Below are 22,816 nucleotides of genomic sequence, written 5' to 3'. Positions count from 1 at the left end.
TGTACAATTATACAACTATAGAAAACACCCAAACACCACATCAACCATTTGCATCTGTTAGCTGGCTGACAGAACTGGAATACTAGTTAGGTCGTATATACTAAAGCAGGGATCTTGAGCACTTGAGACCTATTGATTTCAATGAAAGTGTTTTAAGCCCAACCTTAACTCTTCCACTGAAATCAATGGGACCATAAACTTTGACTGGAGAAATACTTAGGGGAAGAAATCAGCAGAAACAAAGACAACAGTGTTTTTTTCTTTATTAAAACAATATAAATGCATTCTGTTCTATAGAAAGATCTGTTGAGACACAGTGCTTTGAGTGTGGCTGCCGAGACCACATAACACTGGTCTTGAAAGATCTACACTGGCTCCCAGTACGTTTCCGAGCACAATTCAAAGTGTTGGTGCTGACCTTTAAAGCCCCAAATGGCCTCAGCCCAGTATACCAGAAGGAGTGTCTCCACCCCCATCGTTCAGCCCAGAGGTCCAGCACCGAGGGCCTTCTGACAGTTCCCTCCCTGTGAGGAGTGTGGTTACAGGGAACCAGGCAGAGGGGCTTCTTGGTAGTGGCACCCACCCTGTGGAACACCCTCCCATCAGATGTCAAGGAAATAAACAACTATCTGACCTTTAAAAGACATCTGAAGGCAGCCCTGTTTAGGGAAGTTTTTAATGACTGGTGTTTTAATGTATTTTAAAATTTTGTTGGAAGCTGCCCAGAGTGGCTGGGAAAACCCAGCCAGATGGGCGGGGTATAAATAAGAAGTTAATGTTGTTGTTGTTGTTCTAGGAGCAAGGAGACTTGAGCTCAAATTCTCATTCAGTCATGAAGTTTCCATGTGCATGTCAAGCTCTCGCAGCCTAACTCTGACCTCAAAGGATAAAGGGGGTGAGAAAACTATGCACATCGCTTTGAACTCTTTCTTGAAAGTATAGGATAAAAGCATCTAATTATAAACCAGTAGATTTTTAAAAATATATAAAACAATAGTGGCTCTACCTCAATGTCAGAGGCATTATGCTTCTGAATAGCAGTTGCTAGAAATCACAAATGGGCAGAGTGCTGTTGCTTTCATGCCTGGGTCACAGGTTTCCCACAGGCATGTGCTTGGCTTCTGTGGGAACAAGATGCTCAACTACTTGAGCCATTGTCCTGAACCAGCAGGTTCACCTTATGCTCTTATGTTCAGATACAAGAAAACCATTGCCGTCAAATTATTTAGTGTGTTCTGTTTCTGTTTGGCTCTGGAAAAAGGCCTGGTATTACAACAATATACACACAAAGTTTAATGTTAAAGCTGTGTGCTCCTGGGCAGTCAATGATCCAGTGTTCAGGATTCTATCTATTTTACTGAAAAGCTTCTGTCGCCCATTTAGCAGGGAAGCTGTAAATGAGGGCATAGGTAATGCAACTCAGTGCAAGGTATCTGCTTAGCTCTAAGTCAGGGCTAGAAGAGAAATGGAATTGGTTAGATTCACCTTGACCCAGGGCATGACCATTGACCATGTTGCCTGGGGCTGATATAGTCCACATCTTGGGGATACTCAGGTTTTCCCATCTCTGACCCAGGGTCTTGACCTTCAAATGTGATAGACACTGCTATCACCTTATTTCCCATTCAAGGAGACAGTTTTCGAAGCTTTTTGTGTTGAAAACAGGAGAAACCCAAACGAGACCCCCAAAATAGCATTGGGTCAGCCTCAATTCTGCCTTCACAATCTGTCTTCCTTGAAAAACTAGTAATTTGAAGAAAAAATGATCAGACACATAAGGAATTTATGGACTTCCGATTCATCTGTCAGTGTGTTTTCCAGTGATTTATTCTAATACAGGGAAAACCTTGGGTCTATCCAATCCAACTGTCTGCCCCCCCCCACAGTTTCCTAGATATGGCCCCATAATGAGATGAAAAATATGTCAGCCACAGAACTAGTGTAGTGTTGGTTTGATTTGTTATGTAGGTAACATCCATTATTTATCCATCACCTCTTTTTATGTCATTTTCACAAAACTCCTAGCAGCTTTCTGTGTTTTATTTTAATAAGAACATTTGCCAAAATTAACAATACTTTAAAATGTTATATTAATTATCTATTGTCATGATCTGTATGCTTTCAGTAGCATACCAGCCTTTCTTCTGAGAAGAATGAATTCAAGCTTTGAAAAAGAATAAGGGGGGGGGGAATCAAAACAGATTTATAATCCATTGGCACTTCATGTCTATGTTCTTAGAAGCATTTTCTGTTTAAAAATAACTCACTTGTCCTTACATAACGCTATTGCAAAAAGCTCCCTAGGAAACTGACCAATGTAAACAGGAGTCTTTAATCTAAGATGGGCCAGGGGCAACACTGTTCAATTTATTTTATTATTAGAATACAATTTGAGGATTAGTACCACTAAATATGAATCAAATTGTATGCTAAGAAGGGATTGATTTTTGAATTTCCTTAAATTGCTGAAGAAACCAGATGGCAAGAGAGAGAAATCCATTAAGGGATTATAATAAGACTGTACAGGATGATGCTTTTCTGCAAGAATCTAATGTCTGAGGAAACTATTCTAGAACAGCAGGGAAATTTCTCATTCCATTTCATAGTTTGAAACAAACAGTCTTTAGAACAGCATAAGATTTCCACTTCACTTCAACGTAATCCTTAGACTACAGATTCGGTTACTTCAGAGTCAACGTACAGGCCATTTTGATGAACATTTAAACAACAAAGATGTTGTTTAACATCTTCACTGAAAACTATGACTCAGCCAATTGGGCTGGGCCTATGTTTATTACATTTCTTTCTTTCTTTTAAATTTTAAATGTCCAAGGCACCCACTGATGGCCAATCGTGTGCATTTTGCAGGACTTTGATTTGAGAAATTCTCAGTAATAGTCCATTAAAAGTTCTGTCTTTTCTTATCAGCTACTTTACATTTTGACGGACAGCAACTAAATTTGTGTGTATGTGTATATACAGAGAAAGGGGAGAGAGTAATGGTACTAGACAAGTAATAGCCAAACTTGGACATTTTTCAGATGTTTTCATTCACCCTTTAGTTCCTCTCTATCCCATTAAGAAAACTTAAAGACGGCCACAGTGCCTTGATGGTTCAAGGACCATGAACTCATAATTGGTTCCAGTTCTGAGAATACAGAAGACCAAGCCAGTTGAGAGCAATAAACTGTACATCATTACCCCTTCGATAACAGTGTGCCTTTAATATCATGTTTCACCTTATAAACCATGTTGATGGTGACAGGCAGCCAAATAGTGGATAAATCACATAACCTTACATTATCTTTTGTTGTAGTAGTTGTTTAGTCGTTTAGTCGTGTCCGACTCTTCGTGACCCCATGGAATTCTTTGGATATGGTTCCATAATCTTCTAGAGCTGTATTCTATGGCTACAATTCAGTGGTATTAGCCACATAAAACCCCAAAAGACTGTTTAATACTTAGTTTAAAATATTACTGGCTCCCGAAGGTAATATGTTTTTAAGAAGCATAATAACACCAGGTTTTTTTGGTGCTGCAGGAGTGCATAATGTAATTCCAAAACAGAATGCCACAAGTTTCGGATGCCCTCCCTAAGATGGTATGTTTGGTGCCTATTTTACAAACTTTAATTTGTATAATCCTTCAGCCTCCCCTGTAATTTTTAATCTGGTGTTTGCTAATGCTAGTGTTTTATTGTATTGGGTTAAACAATATTTTTTATCCTGGAATCAACCTGATTTGATAAGGAACTGTATAGAAATGCTTTAATGTATAAATAAGATATTTACATGTGACCATGTAAATTTCTAGCAACTTGGTGCTAATATCTTGAACTTTAAGGAAATTATGGCTGTGCTATATATAATGGCTGCTACTGAATATCCATCCAGTAAGCATTGCAACAGTGCACTGAAATAGTACAGACTGAACTTTTAATGCAAGTAAAGTGTATCGTATGTTAGAGCCATATTGGGGCTGATCCTTATCAGAAGAAGCAGCAGAGCACGTAAAGTGCATTGTAATACATACAATTTCCACATAAATCACTGTACGATCTAAAAATAGACCAATATCAATAACAGCAACAACCCCCCATCACCCCCCCTTTAAACAATACCCCAAGCCAATAAGTCTGTTTACCAGTCTCAGCTTTTGTAGCTGGAGTCAGTCAGGGCCTCACTCCCCCAAGTCAGGTAGGGAAAGACTCGCAAGGCAGGGAGCGGGTCTTCCAAGACTCACAGCTGAGATTATCTCTCCAAATCTCCCAATGACAGCTTCCAAAGGCTTCATACAGATGTCAAATAGCATGGGGAACAAGGTGGAACCCTGTGGGACACCACAGGACAGTTCCTATGGTGCTGAACAGTAGCTTCCCATGGCCACTTTCTGGAAGCTGCCCTGGAACTAGACGCAGAACCACTGAAGTACAGTGGTCCCCAATCCCCACCTCCCTAAGAAACCTCAGAATACTGTGGTCAAACCACTAAGAGATCAAGGAAAATGAGCAGGCTCACACTTTCCTCATCTCTTCTCCTGATAAATTTTATCAGAAAGGGTGACCAATGCAGTTTCAGTGCCACAACCAGACTAGAATGGGTCCAAGTAATCATCTTCCTCCAAGTATGCTTGAAGCTGAACCACCACCACCTACTCAAGCATCTTGCCCAATTCTACATGGAGAAAACAACAACTGTGAAACTATTTCATTATTGTAGAAAAGCAGAATCCAATGACATCAATGTTGTCAAGACCAGGAGAATCGCACTGATCTTTAGCATACTGTTAAAAATTCACCACTTTCTACTCTGAGATTTCTGCCCAGCCAACAGGTCACCTTGAGAACGTATGACACATAGGTTGTTTTAGTTAGAAATTCAGGAAAAGACAGATGCACTGCAAGAACTTCTGAGAATTTCTTCCTCAGCTAAGATTTTAATCCGAGCCAGATAAAAACTTCTCCCACCACTCAGCCCCTTAATTGGCTGCAGTGGTCCTTCTTCCCTCTGTCCTCTAGTTGTGAGAGGGAGTGTGAGAGGAGAGGGGGGGTGGAATCACTGATGAAAAGCAGAATGATGAAGAGACTGCCACCAGATGTCACAGCAAGCAGGTAAGAGAGGGCTCACAGACTATAACCCTCCAGGAAAATACAACTTTCTCCCAGCCAACTCCACTTCATTCCTGATTGCCAGTCCTAATCTGAATAGAGCCTAGGGGAGTTTGCCTGTCATTACTAATAAGAGATAGCTGGCATACTCCAACCTACACCAGGAGAAGCTGAGCCCATGGTGAGTATGCAGAACAGGTATACTAATTCTATTCTACTAATCTGGCACAATGAGTGTGACATTTGCATATATAAATAAAAAGGGTAAACTTTGCATGCCCTAATTACCCAAATCATTCATTTAGCATCTCCTGATTTTACAATGCAGTGCCAGCTTTCAAGATCCAAAAATATTCTACTAGGGCTCATTTCTAAGTTTTAGACTGACAATAAAGAAGGTTTTCTTGGCATATCTAGGGTACTGAACATATCACCACCATGTGACTGGACAGCTTAAAAGCTTTAGCCTTTGGGATATAGTTTTCCTAGATCCTTACAATTTTTCTCCTTGTTGACATTCCCCATGTGTTCAAAACTTTCAGCATCAGATGCATTTTTAATGGGCAGTCGGCTCTGCATTCTGTACATCTGGGCAATTTTGATGTCTCTACATGTTTGCCGAAAAAAACAATTTGCATCCAAGTTCTTTTTTGGCACGGCCGTAAAACTGTTTATGTTCCAGCGCACTGCCAGTATCCTTGAGAACAAGCCTGTAAGTAAGTGAAATTAACATTTATGCTGAAACAATGATTTGAAAGAACTTATTCTGTGATGAATGCAAGCATATTTCCATTAAATTCTTGTTGCTTGATAGTAAAGATAATAAAAATGAAAAAGAACTCCATATTTAAAAGAAATGCCACTGGTGTGTACAATTAAGAAAAAAAGATTATATTTTAATTTATCAAAGCTATCTTACAGTGCTCATCCTTCACCTTAGCACAGTCCATTTAACACATATTACTTCAAAAAGGCAAGTCATAAACTATATATGGAAAAAGTAAATGAAGGCTATAAAATGGAACTGGACATTTCTTTGGGAACAAATTCTAGACTTAAGAATAAGCATGAATGGGTGTTTATTAGCAAGACAAGTGCTGCGCTGAAAATCCCAAAGTATCATTGAGTTGTTTATCAGCTGGTAAGCTAATTCCAAGTATAAAATGAAAGTTAGGGGTTTTATGTGCCTACCATAAAACGCAATCAAGTTTCATTATTTTTCTGTCTCATAACATTTTACTCTTTCCTAATTAGATATAATTACCATTCTGTCATGCCTCTAGCAACTGCTGGAGCAGTAACACCCCATATCCAGGCAACTGTAGAAAGAATAAGCCATTGGAAAGTTCTATCCTGTTTCAGTGGGCGCCACTAGGTCTTACAGACACAAGGGAATTGATTGGAGCACATACTGGCCAATAAAACTGCTAACTGCCATATAGCATCTATGGAGCTCTCTATTCAGACCATCTTCATAGTGAAACACAGAAAGTTCTGCATATTAATTGATTTGCAGCTACTTTGATCTGCAGAGCCAGTGTGGTGTAGTACTTAAGAGCTGTAGACTCGTAATCTGGGGAACCGGGTTTGTGTCTCCGCTCCTCCACATGCAGCTGCTGGGTGACCTTGGGCCAGTCACACTTCTCTTTTTTTATAAAAAAAAATTATTAACAGGCCAATCAAATCACATTAATTCCAAATCACATTCGTTCCTAATTATACAGCCAAAGTTTTAAAATTTTGTTGGGGGTACCCATACTTCGAGCTCCGAAAGGGATCCAAACATCACTCTTGCTGCTGCTTTAATTACACAGTTCTGTCCAGATAGTCTCTTTGTTATTTTCCTCATCTTCTTGTTGTTATTATATATTCCTTTCTTTGTGATCTCTGATAATCTTCACAAGCGGGTTGAAAACAAACATATCCTGTGTGGATTTTACTCTCTCCAAGAGCCATATCACATAGAGGACAGACACCATTTCCACACCTCCGTACAGAACATTCCCACAGTCTGTCCGTTGATTTCCACAGGCCTGCCAGTCTGTCATCAATTTTCTCAGGGGGCCCTTCTCTGAAGTCTCTCAGCCTCACTCACCTCACAGAGTGTTTGTTGTGGGGGAGGAAGGGAAAGGAGAATGTTAGCCGCTTTGAGACTCCTTCGGGTAGCGATAAAGCGGGATATCAAATCCAAACGCTTCTTCTTCTACTTTATTCAACTCTACAACTGCAGACATTTCTCCTTCATTGCCAGTTAAAATGTATACTTGTCCCACATTATACTACTCTGCCAATACTAGGATGGAATATGAAGCTAAAAGAAAAGTTTCATTTTTAAACAGACTTTGAACAGGTACATGTGTATACTCCAAAATAAGAAAGCTTAGTAGTAATACAAAACCCTTGAATTAGCTGGTTCGCTCTGAAATGCTAAGTCCGTGCACCTTTAAATAAATAAGAAAAGTTAAGCAGACGATGAAAGTATTCCTGCAATCCCACCAAAAGCATTTTCTCAAATGCTTCTGGAAAATTAATATAAATTTGTACGATCAGCTACAGATATGCTCAGTCTGCCTAATGGTGTTGGGATTTTCATCCACCCCTTAGGAGTAGGGAGACATCAGAACTTACTGAGCTGGATCCTGCTTTCTGCAGACCAGCCAATCAGGGAGGAGTTCAGCCAATGTATCTGAGACGATCTAACATGGTCCTTATCAGAACTTTGTAACTAAAAAGTAGTGCCTGAGTTTCCTTTTTTGCTCCTCCCTCCCAGTCCTTCTTCCTTTTACAGTGGTACCTCGGGTTCTTCAGGTTACAGACGCTTCAGGTTACAGACGCTTCAGGTTACACACTCCACTAACCCAGAAATAGTACTGCGGGTTAAGAACTTTGCTTCAGGATGAGAAGAGAAATAGAGCAGCGGCAGCGGGAGGCCCCATTAGCTAAAGTGATACCTCAGGTTAAGAACGGACCTCCAGAACGAATTTAGTTCTTAACCCAAGGTACCACTGTATTTCATCTCTTTTAGATTGTAAGCATGAGAGCAGGATCTTTGTACACCAGTATTTTTAAACTAAAGAGCAGAGTAATAATAATAATAATTCCAGGTATTCCCTCCCAAATTTCTCAGCAGTGACACATGTTGACATTTGTCTGTCTCAAGAGACAATGGAGTGTACCTCCAGCGTCCCATGTAAATACAGTGGTACCTCGGATTACATACACTTCAGGTTTCATACGCTTCAGGTTACATACGCTTCAGGTTACAGACTCCACTAACCCAGAAATAGTACCTCGGGTTAAGAACTTTGCTTCAGGATGAGAACAGAAATCGTGCAGTGGCATCGGGAGGTCCCATTAGCTAAAGTGGTGCTTCAGGTTAAGAACAGTTTCAGGTTAAGAACGGACCTCCGGAACAAATTAAGTACTTAACCTGAGGTAGCACTGTATGTTCTTAGTAGTCACTGGATACAGTATTCCTGTCAAGATAAAGTGCTTGCAGCTGATTGTATGTCTCCCTTGTAGAAAGTTCTTTGCAAAGTGGACGCAATTCTGGTGAACAGATCTTAAGTCCTCATTCTTACAAGATTTTGCACTTCTTTCCCACCCTGTGATTCATTGGGAAACATAGGCCTTAAGATGTACTGCAAAATTGGGTAGATGAACTCTGAACCGCATGCCTTCTGTGGAAGTATTGGATAATCCGGAAGTATCTGAAGTATTTTAGACTTTCATCCACATCTTTTATTTCTGTTCTCCACACTTGACTGACTTACAAAGCAAAGACTCTCTGTGGGTCTCCATTTGGGGAGCCCCTGAGCAACATATCCTGTCCTGCAGTCTGTTGGTATGGAAGATATCACAACTGAGCCTATGATTACAATCTCTATATTACAGAGACAGAAATTACTAACATCTGTTTGACTTACAAGTATTGATAGTCTGTTTAGAAGCTTATCTTAGCCGGAAACTTTCAGCTGTTTTCTTTTTGTAGTGCACTCTGGAGAGATTCTAAAATTGGGGCCATCAAATCAGAAAAGCCATTCCAAACATTCCCCCTTTTGTTCAAAAACGAAAACATGTTTTTAAAAGATCAGAACACATATAGAGGCAATATTTTGGTCCTTTATACTTTTACTTTGTAAAAATGCAGGGGTGCTTTTCAGCTCCTTGCACAGGGCCTTAGGTTGGTGTTCTGATTTCTTCCTAAATTTCCAAGATTCATGGCTTGTCTCTATTGCTACCTTCCTGCTTAATAATTAGGACATAAATCACCATGATGAGTCAGACCAATTGCCAGCTACAAGACTGGCAAGAAATGATGCTCCACATTGTTTGCAGGCAAGGAGATGCAATGCAGAGAGGAATGGAGGAGGAATCTATTTTAAACAGATTTAGACATGGAATTTGGCACTTCTGATGTGATTTGAGTTTTGCTTGCATTGGATTGAGCACCCGCTTAAGTTGGAGACATTTACTGTATATTTTTTTAGTCTGACCAATTATGTGCAGCATATTTTTTAGCATGTAAAAAGGAGTCAAGCCCCAAGTTAAACTATATTTCTCCTGATTTTTGTATTAATTTTGTATATTTGTAGTTATAGGCATGTATTTGTACAGTTGTATGCCTATGCTCACCTGGGACGCAGGTGGCGCTGTGGGTTAAAGCCTCAGCGCCTAGGACTTGCCGATCGAAAGGTCGGCGGTTCGAATCCCCGCGGCGGGGTGCGCTCCCGCTGCTCGGTCCCAGCGCCTGCCAACCTAGCAGTTCGAAAGCACCTCCGGGTGCAAGTAGATAAATAGGGACTGCTTACCAGCGGGAAGGTAAACGGCGTTTCCGTGTGCGGCTCTGGCTCGCCAGAGCAGCGATGTCACTCTGGCCACGTGACCCGGATGTGTCTCCGGACAGCGCTGGCCCCTGGCCTCTTAAGTGAGATGGGCGCACAACCCCAGAGTCTGTCAAGACTGGCCCGTACGGGCAGGGGTACCTTTACCTTTACCTTTATGCCTATGCTCATGTGCTGTGGGAAATCTGGAATGTCAATACATATGTGTATAGTATTATATGTATGTACAATGGATAATAATTCATATAATATGTATAAATTGTTCACAGGTTTACAGGAGCTGGTGGAAGGCAAACACTTTCCCACACAATTAAAGAGCAAGATGGAAACTAGGGGAGAAAATGTGCAGATAAACTCAACATTGGTATTTTCAGAAGAAAATACCAATCCTAATTATGGAACATCTCCTGTGTTGAAGGAAACCTGTGACTTTTCACCCTCTTCCCCTTTTCCAAGATAAAGTTTGGAGGGCGACAAGATGGGTTTTCCAATCAGTTCAACTTTTTATCCTTTCCAGTCAGATTAAAACTGGAACCACGAAATGCCCAATTGATTTTGTGGGATAACCCTGTAGGGAACATTGGCCATCTCTGAAATGTGCCAGTAATTTGCAGATACAAATCCACTCCCTCGTCCTGCCCCACAGGCCATCAGTGTAACAGCCTTACAAAGTAAATCCTTCAGCTGCGTTAGTGAGATGCTTGATTCACCTGGAGAAATTTCGAAAGAAGATGAAGCACACCGGTCTTTCAAGAGTTCTGAGGGACAAGGGGATCCCACAGTTTGGGGACATGATTGATTTTCACTTCATTCACGTAAGGGGCTCCTGACCTTGGTTTGTCCCAACAACCCAAGAGAATTCTGCTTGATACTTAGAAATGAACTCTAGCCTATCTATAATAATTCACTTCTAAGTTACAGTGAAAAGCTAATTTTCTTCCTTTCCCCTCATTTTTTCACATTAGTGGAACATGTTCATATTAGCAGTATTATGCTACTGTTGCTATTTGTATTTCTTTTTCATTACTCATCATTTTTAGCATTTAGTTTCCAGGGGAGAATTACTAGTGTGACTTTGTAACGAATGTTCTATTATCTGCATAAAGAATGAGTTTCAGCTCTCTTTTTTCCTTTGACATTGGCGTTACAACTTATTATGATTAACTTCTTCTGTCTTCCAAAAGGCAGCAGCTGCCTTTTTTGTGTGAAAACAGACCTAATACCCTAACCCTGAAGAAAATTAACAGACTTCAACCTACATTTTCCATCATGCTGCTGCCTGAGACTTCAGCACCGCCGCACAGTCCTGAGCACTATGAGAAGAACAACAGTTTACCCATAGAACTGTCAGAATATAATACTGCAGTCAATAAAACCTAATCATTAAATAAAGTTGAATAAGACAAACTTCCTTTCCAAAGTGGCATTGCAGCAATATTTCAACGTGATGTTCCTGATAAGCCTCATTGTGCTAAGTGCATTTATGTGCAGTCTGGGCGCTCCCTATAAGTTATTTTTAGTTCAGCTTTCAGCTGTTAAATTTACAATTTGACTTATCATAAATAAGTTGGGTTCCACAGTTACTTGGTCCCAGCAGAGCTTCTACAGCAGATCCCTCACATAAAACAAAGGCTGGCTTTTTAATTATTATTATTACTAGCTGATTCCCAATTATCTCGTGATTATCTATGCCCCATCTCAGTGGGTTGAATCCAGAGTAGCTGTTCTGCAGAATGGCTTCTTCAGTTTGTGGAAGGGCCACAGCTCTGTGGAGTTCATCTGCTTTTCATGCAGAAGTCCCCAGATTCAATCCCTGGAATCTCCGGGTAAGGCTGACTCTCCGGTCTGAAACTCTGGAAAGATGGTGTGACCTAATGCAAGGAAGCTTCCTAAATTCCTTTGGTGGTCTAGCAGAGGATCCCACTCACAGAAGAAGTGGAGACACGTTTTGCAACTTCCTGCCCCAATTGCCACACTGTTCCAGAGGGTCTTTCAAGCATCCAGACCAGATTTTCAAGGGCACAGGGGACCGCAGAGGGAAATGGCTCCAAAAGTGTATCTCCTCCCAGCCCACCTGCCTCCTTGCCCATGTCCAGTGGCAGGGGATTCCGTGAGCAGAAATCAGCTCATGAAATCTCTGGATCTGAGTCAATTATTTTCACACACAAGAGTTCACATGAATATATGGAATATATGGAATATATATCATTGCAAAAGCTTCTCTTCTGGGCTGAAGGCAGCTCTGCACTCATTTTTCCCAGGGCAGGGGTGAGGAAACTGCCTATGACAACAGATGTAGGGGTGGTAGGGATCTATGACAAGGTGTACGGAGCAGAGCTGTATGACCTCTAAACTGGCCTGTAGTCCTAAGATCCAGTGGTAGATACAGTTTCATTCCAGTCTTGAAGGAAAGTTCAGCTACTAGGCCAGTCATCTTTTACATTTCTGGGCACAATTCAAAGTGTTTAAAGCCCTAAACAGCCTCAGTCCAGTATACCTGAAGGAGCGTCTCCACCCCTATCATTCTGCCTGGACACTGAGGTCCAGCGCCGAGGGCCTTCTGGTGGTTCCCTCGCTGCAAGAAGCCAAGTTACAGGGAACCAGGCAGATGGCCTTCTCGGTAGTGGCACCCGCACTGTGGAATGCCCTCCCACCAGATGTCAAAGAGAACAACAACCACCAGACTTTTAGAAGACATCTGAAGGCAGCCCTGTTTAGGGAAGCTTTTAATGTTTGACGGTCTACTGTATTTTAATCTTTTGTTGGAAGCCGCCCAGAGTGGCTGGGGAAACCCAGCCAGATGAGCAGGGTATAAATAATAAGTTGTTGTTGTTGTTGTTTTATGCATAGCTGTTTGCCTCAAGCAGGAAAATGTCTTGAGTTGGTGCTGATGTTCCCATTTTATACATCTAAGTTTCTTAAGACGGAAGTTTGGTGAATGTGGAAGCCAATATATGCAGGATCTCTGTAGGGCATTTACTTCAGACTGATGTGAGTGCAATGAATATGCAGTACATGCTTTTAGAGCTGTGAACAGAATGTTCAGCCACTTAATTTAGTGGCCCCTGCAGTCCTGACAACTTACTCCCAGGTAGTTTATATCACATGCACTATTTATAAATAAGTTTTTCTTTCTATGATGAAACAAAGCTTTGAGATCTTTAGCTTGACAGTAGGTACTATTGACTGACTTTGCAGCTTTCAAACATTTTACAGAGTGCGAGCCACAATGAATCAAACTGAGCTATACCAGATGGGATCTGGTACTACAATGTCTCATTCTTTGCCCGTTCCATGATATTTCATTTCACTTGACAGTGAAAAGCCAAATTGGAAAGTCTGGAATATTTGTTTTTAAATGGTCACCAAGCATCTGGGTTGAATTTTTTTTGTATATATGTTTTTTTAAAAAAATACGACTAAATTCTGGAGTATTTCTCTTCTCCCAAGTGTTTGATTTAGCATTTAGGAAGGAAAAATATAAAATTAAAACCAGAAACTATTATGTTCTCAATGTTTTCAAAAGCCTAAGCCTCGTTCCAATGATAAAAGAGGTGAAAAATCTGGAGAGAGTTCTCAGCTAAACAGACTACATTTCTCAGTAGACCATTTAACATACCTTGGATAAATTTTGATGTATAGATGCTTATATGCACACACACACACACTTTATGCCAACATTATACAGTGTCAAATACTTCTTTCAAAAACTGCTTACTGGACAGATTATTTAGAAAATATTTTTAATTGTTTTTGATAGTCACAGTTTCTGTCATTAGTAGGGCAAACTGACAAATTATAAATGACATATTTATGCTACTGTTGCCTTCCGCTGGCAGCCAAAATAAGGGATCAACATTCTTCGACGACAGTATGTATAGAATATCTTGTTATTTGCCATCTGTTTGTTTACACCAAGAGCTGCATAAATTATAAAGTTTTCACATGTAGCCATTATAAGACTTCCCATGGATGCAGGAGATTGAGTTGGTGGGGTTTTATACAATGATTCTTATTATGAGAATTATCTACGTTTTGCTCTACTAACAAGCATTTTATTTGGCTACAGTTGGCGCATATATCCTGGGAGTATCTACGTAATTCCCAATTTACTGGAAGTGTGACACCTTCAAAAATGCTGAGATTTTCTAAAACAGCAGGCAAAGAAAAAGGAAAATAAAGGCTTTTAGGGGGAAAACACATCAATTGACCATAACAAAGCATGTTCGCCTTCATGGAGAGCACGTGTTGCGGTGGGGGCCGCCAGGACACTCCAAAGTTGGGGGCGGGCTAATTGATCTTGGCCACTGATGCGATTGGGGCTTCCCTTGTTGTTGGGAAGAAGTTAATGTTGCCATTTTTTGATTGACAGCCAGAAATGCTAAAACTCCTTGCACGAGGCTAGGGCTTCCTCTTTTCGACCGTGCATCGGATTGCCCGTCCCCCCCCTCCCTAGAATTAGGGTTGTTCGCTTTGACCTTGCTATGCCTGTCATGGGGTCATCTGCTCTTGGGGCAGGGGCCTGGTAGGAATTTTGTCCATTTGGCTGATTGGCTGGGGCCATTTGGTTTTTGCCTACTGTGTAGCAAATCGTCACAACTTGTAAGGTTGCGGTTAGGCATTGGTTTATGGTTTGGTTGGTTGAGGGGCAGTGGTTGAGTGCCTGCCCTTGGTAGGTTGAGTGCCTGCCCCTCTAATGCTGCTGCTGCAAGGGATTCCGTTAAAAAAAATTAGGGCTAACTATTGCTTGTCCACTCTGTCAAGGGGGCTCGGGCCATAGCAATGAGCTCCTGGTTGCATTTGGGGTGAGGGCAGGTTCCCTGCTCCGTCGCTACCCCCAAGTGTATTCCCCTATTCTGACTTTCGCATCATGCGGAATGTCAGTCTGTCCCCCATGGTGGGGGCAGATAGTCGCAACCAATGCCTAAGCAACCACTCAGATGTTTGTATTTTAATAAAGTTGTGGCCAAAATTATGCCAAAAATCTTAAACAAAAAATTTGGTGTGATGTGTGAGTTATTGGGGTGGCCCTGGGGACCTCGACACACAAATAATATAATGACTGCATAATTGAATGAATCCGACCAAAAACCAAAGTCTTGAAGTATTGTTTCAGTCACTACATTTTAATTAGGCACTTGGCATGCTCGTTACTGCTACAGGTATAAGACTCTGGAGAATAGAACTCCTTATTGCAATGAGTTGTGAATTAATTAATGCATCTTCCACTTTGCTCAGCAAAGTAAATATCAATGTGATCTGGACATCAAAATGACATAGAATATTATATCCAGCTACTCGAAGCCACAACCACAAATTTTTTCTTCTTTCTAAACCTCCATCAGGAATTTTCCAGCTTAAAAACAAGACATAGATTATACTTTATATTTCCTCAAGTGTCAGTTACTCTATGAAGATAACCTTTACTGCAAACATGTGTCCCTCCTTGCTTTCCCTGCTTTGTACTTTAGCCTCGAGGTGGGGAATAACATGATTTAACCACAGAGCCTAGAGCTTGCTGATCAGAAGATTGGCGGTTCGAATCCCCGCGACAGGGTGAGCTCCCGTTGCTCACTCCCTGCTCCTGCCAACCTAGCAGTTTGAAAGCACGTCAAAGTGCAAGTAGATAAATAGGTACCGCTCCGGCGGGAAGGTAAATGGCGTTTCCGTACACTGCTCTGGTTCGCCAGAAGCAGCTTAGTCATGCTGACCACATGACCCGGAAGCTGTAGGCCGGCTCCTTCGGCCAATAAAGCGAGATGAGCACCACAACCCCAGAGTCGGTCACGACTGGACCTAATGGTCAGGGGTCCCTTTACCTTTACTAAGCACTAATCCTAATCACACATACTTTGGAAAAAGACCCAGTGAGTACAGTGGAACGCATGTCTGGGGAACATGCAAAGCATGGCTACAACCACGCATGGAAACACATTAGCAAGTATCTTTCCCTTACCTTTATTTATTTAATCAAAAGTTAATGCGACAGGTTGCCCTGATGACCAGCAACAGCAGGGGAAGGGGAAGTTGCTTCTCTTTAATCCTTTTCTTTCAACGCTGCTTTACAAAGGGATCCACCTTTTCTACTTAAAAGCATTCTCTCCTTTTCCTTCCAGGGGAGAAAGATACAGACAACTGTATGCTGGTTTCAGCAGGTTTACAAGAGCTTCCACGCCTCAAAACTACCACCTTCCATGTCATACCCAAAGCACCACGCCGATAGCTGGTCCTGTAGATGTTCCTCTTCTAAAATTTTGTCAGATCATATGCACCACATCCCATTAACAAACATCTGAAATGCATGTAACTCAGGGGTAGGCAACCTAAGGCCAATTGCCTTCTAAATCTGGCCCACAGACGGTACAGGAATCAGCATGTTTTTACATGAGTAGAATGTGTCCTTTTATTTAAAATGCATCTCTGGGTTATTTGTGGGGCATAGGAATTTGTTCATTATTTTTCCCAAAAAAATATAGTCCAGCCCACAACATGGTCTGAAAGACGGTGGACCGGCCCATGGCTGAAAAAGGTTTCTGACCCCTGATGTAACCTGAAAGTCCACCATGTGTATTTCTTGAGGCTTTGAAATGTGTCAGATATCTATTTACAATATTTTTAATATGGAGAGACTATGTGAGACTGGATTTGAGGAAGTCAAATCATTTGCATTGTAAGATACAAGGTTGGGGGGCCATGAATGTCCAGATTCTTGCCGCTTTAAAATCAGCTGTGGCAAAACTTGCCAAAAAATATAAATTTAAGGAACCACAGAAAGAGGAGGAAGGAAGTCGAGTTTTGAAATGTTAAAATGACTGTAAAACTATTGAAATGTATATAACTGAAAATAATGAATATTTTTTTAAAAAAAAAATTCGCTACCTGAACTGATGCTTAAAGAGGCTGTAATTAAATACACCATATGAGTTGTATGTGAGCAATTCTCAACCGTTGCTCATTAGAATTGAAACAATCATACTACAGGGACCATAACTGTTCAAATGTATAAAATATACCACTGTAGCTGGAAGCAACATAAAAGGAGTATTATTCAAAGTTTGTTTTCCATTCTTTATTTACCACAAGCCTTACCCAAAATAATTCTATTTAGACAGCAAGGCATCCCTTATTAAAATTTTAACTGCAGGCATATAAACCTAGGAGCTAATATCCCTCCTTCCTATCAACACCTGAAACTCAGAAAGCCTGGTGGCAAACAGACTGCATTGTCATATGGTGTGTTCCAAACCCAAATGACCTTATACTCTACTCTGCATCATTATTTGCTATATCTAGCTATATTAGGCAATAACTGGTGCATGTCAAATTCACTCACTTAGGCTTTGATTTATACATTTCAGGCAAATTATTCTTGAGGTCCATTCATAAAACTGCAGTTCTTTCAGAAAAAGGGACGAAAAACAGTCTTTTGCGTGTTGAGGTCCCCAAGCCACCCCCCAAGTAACTCACAACGCACACTTAATTTTTGTTTAAGGTTCTTGGCATAATTTTGGCCACAACTTTATTTAAATACAAAACCGTGAGTGGTTGTTTAGGCATTGGTTAAGACTATCTGTCCCCCCGCCTGGGGACAGAACTGACTTCCGGGCACCACCGAAAGACAGTGCGGGGGAAAGCAAGTTGGGGAGAAATGGAGCTGAGACACAGACCCTCAACTCTCATCCACATGCTCCCCGAAGGCTTGCCGGCCCTAGTCCCATTCCAGGGATTGGACGAAAAGATGGCAAGCCCCAGGATTCCTTTAGCGGAATTCCCTTTCCGCAGCAACCATGGAGGGGCAGGCCCAGCCTATCCTAACCCCTCCTCTACCGATTTATAACCAATGTCTAACCTCAACCTTACAAGTTGTGACGATTTGCTACGCAGTAGGCAAAAACCAAATGGCCCAGCCAATCTGCAACAACAGCAGCAAGGATACTTGTCGCCAAGCATTGGAAAACCCAAGATTTACCCACACTGGAAGAATGGCAGATGCAACTGATAGACTACATGGAATTGGCTGAGATGACTGGCAGAATCCGAGACCTGGGAGAAGAGACGGTGGAAGAAGATTGGAAGAAATTTAAGATTTATCTACAAAAATACTGTAAATTGTATGAATGTTAAGAAGGATGCTAGAATACAAACAACTTGGCACCATTAAGCTAGATGAAGTGAAATATGAAGATAAGCTAAATTTAAGAAAAGATAATTTTTTGGAAATTTTAGGTTATATTTAAATTTTTAAGATTTGAATAAAGGATATCTAAAATTAGAGACACAACATTGGAAAATTAGATAATAAGAATAGAAACAAGGGGATAAATTTGCTGGATAAAATTTTATAGTCAGGAACGCAGGAGCAGGAGATGTGAGGGAGTCCAAAGAAGTCAAGAAAATTATGTTAAGAGATGTGTTATATTGTATTGTTTATTGGTATTGTAATTAAAAATAAAAAGTGTTAATAAATATTTAAAAAAAAACAAATGGCCCAGCCAATCAGCCAGATGGACAAAATTCCTACCAGGCCCCTGCACCAATGGCAGATGACCCCATGACAGGCATAGCAAAGTCAATGCAACAACCCCTTACTCAAGGGCGGGTGGGCGGGTGATCCGTTGCACGCAGCAAAGAGAAAGCTCCAGGCTGCATGCAGAGTATTTAAACATTTTACCCCTCCCACCAAAATTGCAACATAACTTTTACCCCAGCAACCCAGTGAACCAATCACTGCCCCAGGCCATCTTTAGAGACTCTGCCTGGTAACAGAGGGGTGGCTCAGCAGACCCCACCACAACACGTGCTCTCCATGAAGGAGAACACGCTTTATAAAACCAACCAATATTTACAGAATGGAGTGATAAATAGTATTTAGTATTTAGGAATCACCATTGGTGCCATTTAAGAGTGTCGAATTTGCATTTACCTTTTGGAATTTTATAAAGTCTCAAACCTACTTACTCTCTTCTTTCTTTGCGTGCTGGTGACCTCATTGGGCAGAGGCAGTTTTAGGGTAGCACAACCAGTTCAGCCACACTGGGCACCACAACAATGCTGTAGACCACAGTGCAAGAGTTGGGAGGTGCCAATTTTTAGCATCATACAGGGTGCTGTTGAAATTTGAGAGCCCAAAGTCCACCACTGCATTGATTGCCATTAGTTGACTACCTCAAATTCAGTCTTATACAGCCTCTCCCTAATCAAAATACTGTGAAAAATCTCTCTCTCTCTCTCTATATATATATATATATGAAACATTTCAAAGTACTGCTTATATGCAGAAACTTTCTACCTCATTAATTCCCCTCTCCGTCCAATCACATATCTCCAAATTCCTCTCTATTTCTTCTCGAATGTTTCATCACTATCTCAAACCTGCCATCTTTCTCTTGCTCCGTCTCTTCTTTCAACCCCACCCACCATCAATTAACTATCTCAATTAAGTTTTGGGCAAGCTGGAACGTGGGTCTGGAAACCAAGCCTTATGAGGAATGGATGAGAGAGCTGGGTATGTTTAGCCTGGAAAAGAGGAGACTGAGAGGAGATATGATAACCATCTTCAAATATCTCAAGGGCTATCACATGGAAGATGGAGCAAGTTTGTTTTCTCTTTCTCTGGAGGGTAGGACCTGTACAAATGGATACAAGTTAGAAGAAAGGAGATTCTGACTAAACATGAGGAAGAACTGTTGTTCAACAGTGGAATGGACTCCCTCGGGTGGTTTTTAAGCAAAGGTTGGGTGGCCATCTGTCATGGATAATGTGGTTGAGATTTCTGCATGGCAGGGGTTGGACTAGATTACCCTTGGGGTTTCTTCCAACTCTACAGTTCTGTGATTCTATGTTAGCTCTGGTAAAGCCAAACAGGGGTGCCTTTGTCCTGACTGATCTGAGCAGAACTTTATTTCACATGTTATGGAAAAAATGAACAGCAGCAAGATTTCAAATGCGCTATCGCTTCTTCTCTAGTAATACTACGCCAGGCAGAAAACACGGCACTCACTAATTCATTCATAATTAGTTGTTTATATTATTCATTGCAAATGTAACATTTACTTCAAGAGGCTCGTTACCTATTACACACTAGATCTGAATTAAAAGTGGACTTTTAATTTGTTGGCATAAAAAATAATCACAAGGAGGACAATCTTCACCAAAGGAATTTGCTGACTGTTCCACATGAATTTGCATCATGTCATGTATATTCCTCTTTAGCTGTTATTATCTCTACAGCTGGCACATAAAACAGCAATGTTGATGAGAGTTTATGTCCAACATCAATGGTAAGTATTCACCAGTGCATTTTTCTCTTTTCACGTAAACAGACAAGGCTTCATCATCAATGGCATCTTTCCCTTCAGACTCTTCCCAAGATCCACATTACTTAAATACATATCAAACAGTTGCGTTATACAGAAGGTGTAGCAGAAAGAGAGACAGACGCAGCAGTTAGAAAACATGAGGATAATACAGAAAGGAAAAAGAGAACTTCCAAAGGCCGATGGGAATGTTGGTATCCATTCTAATAGCTATCATTAACTTTAAGTGGCAGGGTTGTTTTCCTAGGAACATTTCCATGTGATATTTTTTCAGAGGCTCATTAATCTTTCAGTTATGAGAGCAAACCAGAATTTATTCTACTCTATTCAATTATGGTACATCAATGTAAGAATGGCATTTTTTTAAAAAAGAGAGAGAGAGAGAGAGAGAGAGAGAGAGAGAGAGAGAGAGAGAGAGAGAGAGAGCTTATTGTTAGGCTTAACTGTTACATATGATGGAAGGGATATGTTTATGAAACAAAGCTAAAAGATTCTACACATATGGTGAGATAAGCAGGATAGTTGCTTTAGCTTCTTTACACATTCTCCACCTACTGCCTCACCTGCCACACTCAACCATATCTCCTGGGGCCTTCCTGCAGGAAGCCATCTGCTCAAGAAGGTGTGGGGGGGGTGTTACCCCTTGATCAGCTGCCTTGTCTAGTCAGTCATGAGCTGAAGAAGTCTACCAAATCAAAGGGATGCTCTTCCTCAGGCAAACATCCTCCTGCTGGGCAGGTGGCTGTCTGCATCGGAGGCCTCAGGTGCTGAAATGGAAGCAAGTGAGCAAAGAGACAGAAGACGCAGAAACATCTAACAGAAAAAGTTTCCAGAAGACATCTCCAGCCCAGAACCCGCTCATTTGAGCTTTCTTTTTCTTGAGAGAGAACAAAGCGTGAAGTAAACTAACATATAAACAACTGAATTCAGGGAACGTTGAAAAAAGTTGGAAAGTTCTCCCAAAGCGTAAGTGTTTCTCAAAAGTTTGAAAAGTGGGATCTGGAAATGTCACTCAAGTTGCATGACACTGCTTCTGCTGCTCATATCGTCAGAGGTACAGTTAGGTAAATTTAGACTCAGGGAGCACCTTTCTTGTGGTGTCCAAACTTTTTTCAAAGTGGGCCAGATTTGAGGAAGAGAAGGGCCAACCAAAGTTGTTGACCTTTTTTTAGGATTGAAGTTGTTTGAGCTTTTTTTTTTAGGATTTTTTACCTCAGGAAATAAACTGCCACAGGGACCAGATTAAACCGACCAGCAGGCAAAGATTAGGCCCCCAAAAGAGACTTTGGATATGCCTGCTTCAGATGGTGATGAGCATTAATTCACCTCCTTCAAACTGTTATAAGCCTTGAGGGACACTCCTGGTCATTTGGCTGAGCAGCAGTCCCAGACTTCAATCACAACATCCTTCTCTTATGGTTCCCACTGCATGCCCTCATAGCTCGATAATATCATTAGCAAAGCAGAGTCTACAATATCTTTCCTCAATCTGGATTTACCATTTCCTTAGAAAAACCACTAAGTGTTTTTAAAGCAAAGGAACAGTACATCTGGATTAAAGGGGAAGTTTGGATATACTGTACGTGGCATGTTAATGAGGACAACGTCTCATGGATGTTGCAAAAGAAACAAAAACAAAAAAGCCTTGTGTGCATGAGCAGCACTGAGACCACAACAAATTGCATTATAGAGCTGCTCCAAGATATTCTCCTACCTAGATAACATTCTCTTACCGTCCAGTTAAAGCCTCAATACCTCCTCACAAAGATTCAGTGTCACTTTGATCCCTTACTGTTTTTGAGTTAAGATGATAAAACAATCCTTTTGCTACCTGAAACATATAACCTGATAGAATACCTTTCATCCCCCTGCTGACATTGCGTCTCTGCTCCTTTGCCATCTTGTTTACTGATTATCACTTGTAGCCACTGACGTTCCCAACTGATACTAGAAAAAAATAAATACAGATAGAGTACACTGATGAATAAAGGTTACTCGCAAACACAAAGCCTTATCATATTTCACCTCCTTCTGGTGAGTCATTAAACTGATTTCCCATAAAGTCAAGAAATGAGGTAAAAAATATGCTCTTAACCTCAAGGTCCTTCATGGTTGCAGCAACTCCTGCTTAGCTGATCTTTATTCTCCTTAAGCTCCAATTCAGGTTTTGTCACCCTCAAACCTGCTCTTCAAAGTACATTTATTTAGTAGCACTGCAAACTGATGAGAAAGGAAAGTGACTGTGCCTTTATTCATTACGCCTTTAGGAGATATTAATTTCTGGATCCCGGTAGATCTATGTTGCTTGCATCTTTATATCATTTGGACAGGGCACCAAGCTTGATCAATTGATTGGTTCTATGAATAAAGTTTTAATCACAAATTAAAGTTTCTCTCAGTAAAACAAAACAAAAAAAACGTGAAGCTAACACCAAGAAAAGGCTCCAGGATTGGAGGTGGAGATGGAAATGGAGCTTTGCATGTGAAGTTAGGAATATACTATTTTGACTTAAAAATAATTCTCTGTCATACTCTGAGCCAAGATGCCT

This window comes from Podarcis gaigeae (genome assembly GCF_964106915.1).
Source record: "Podarcis gaigeae genome assembly, chromosome: 11".
Taxonomy (NCBI): Eukaryota; Metazoa; Chordata; class Lepidosauria; order Squamata; family Lacertidae; genus Podarcis; species Podarcis gaigeae.
This window is presented reverse-complemented; position numbering follows the sequence as displayed.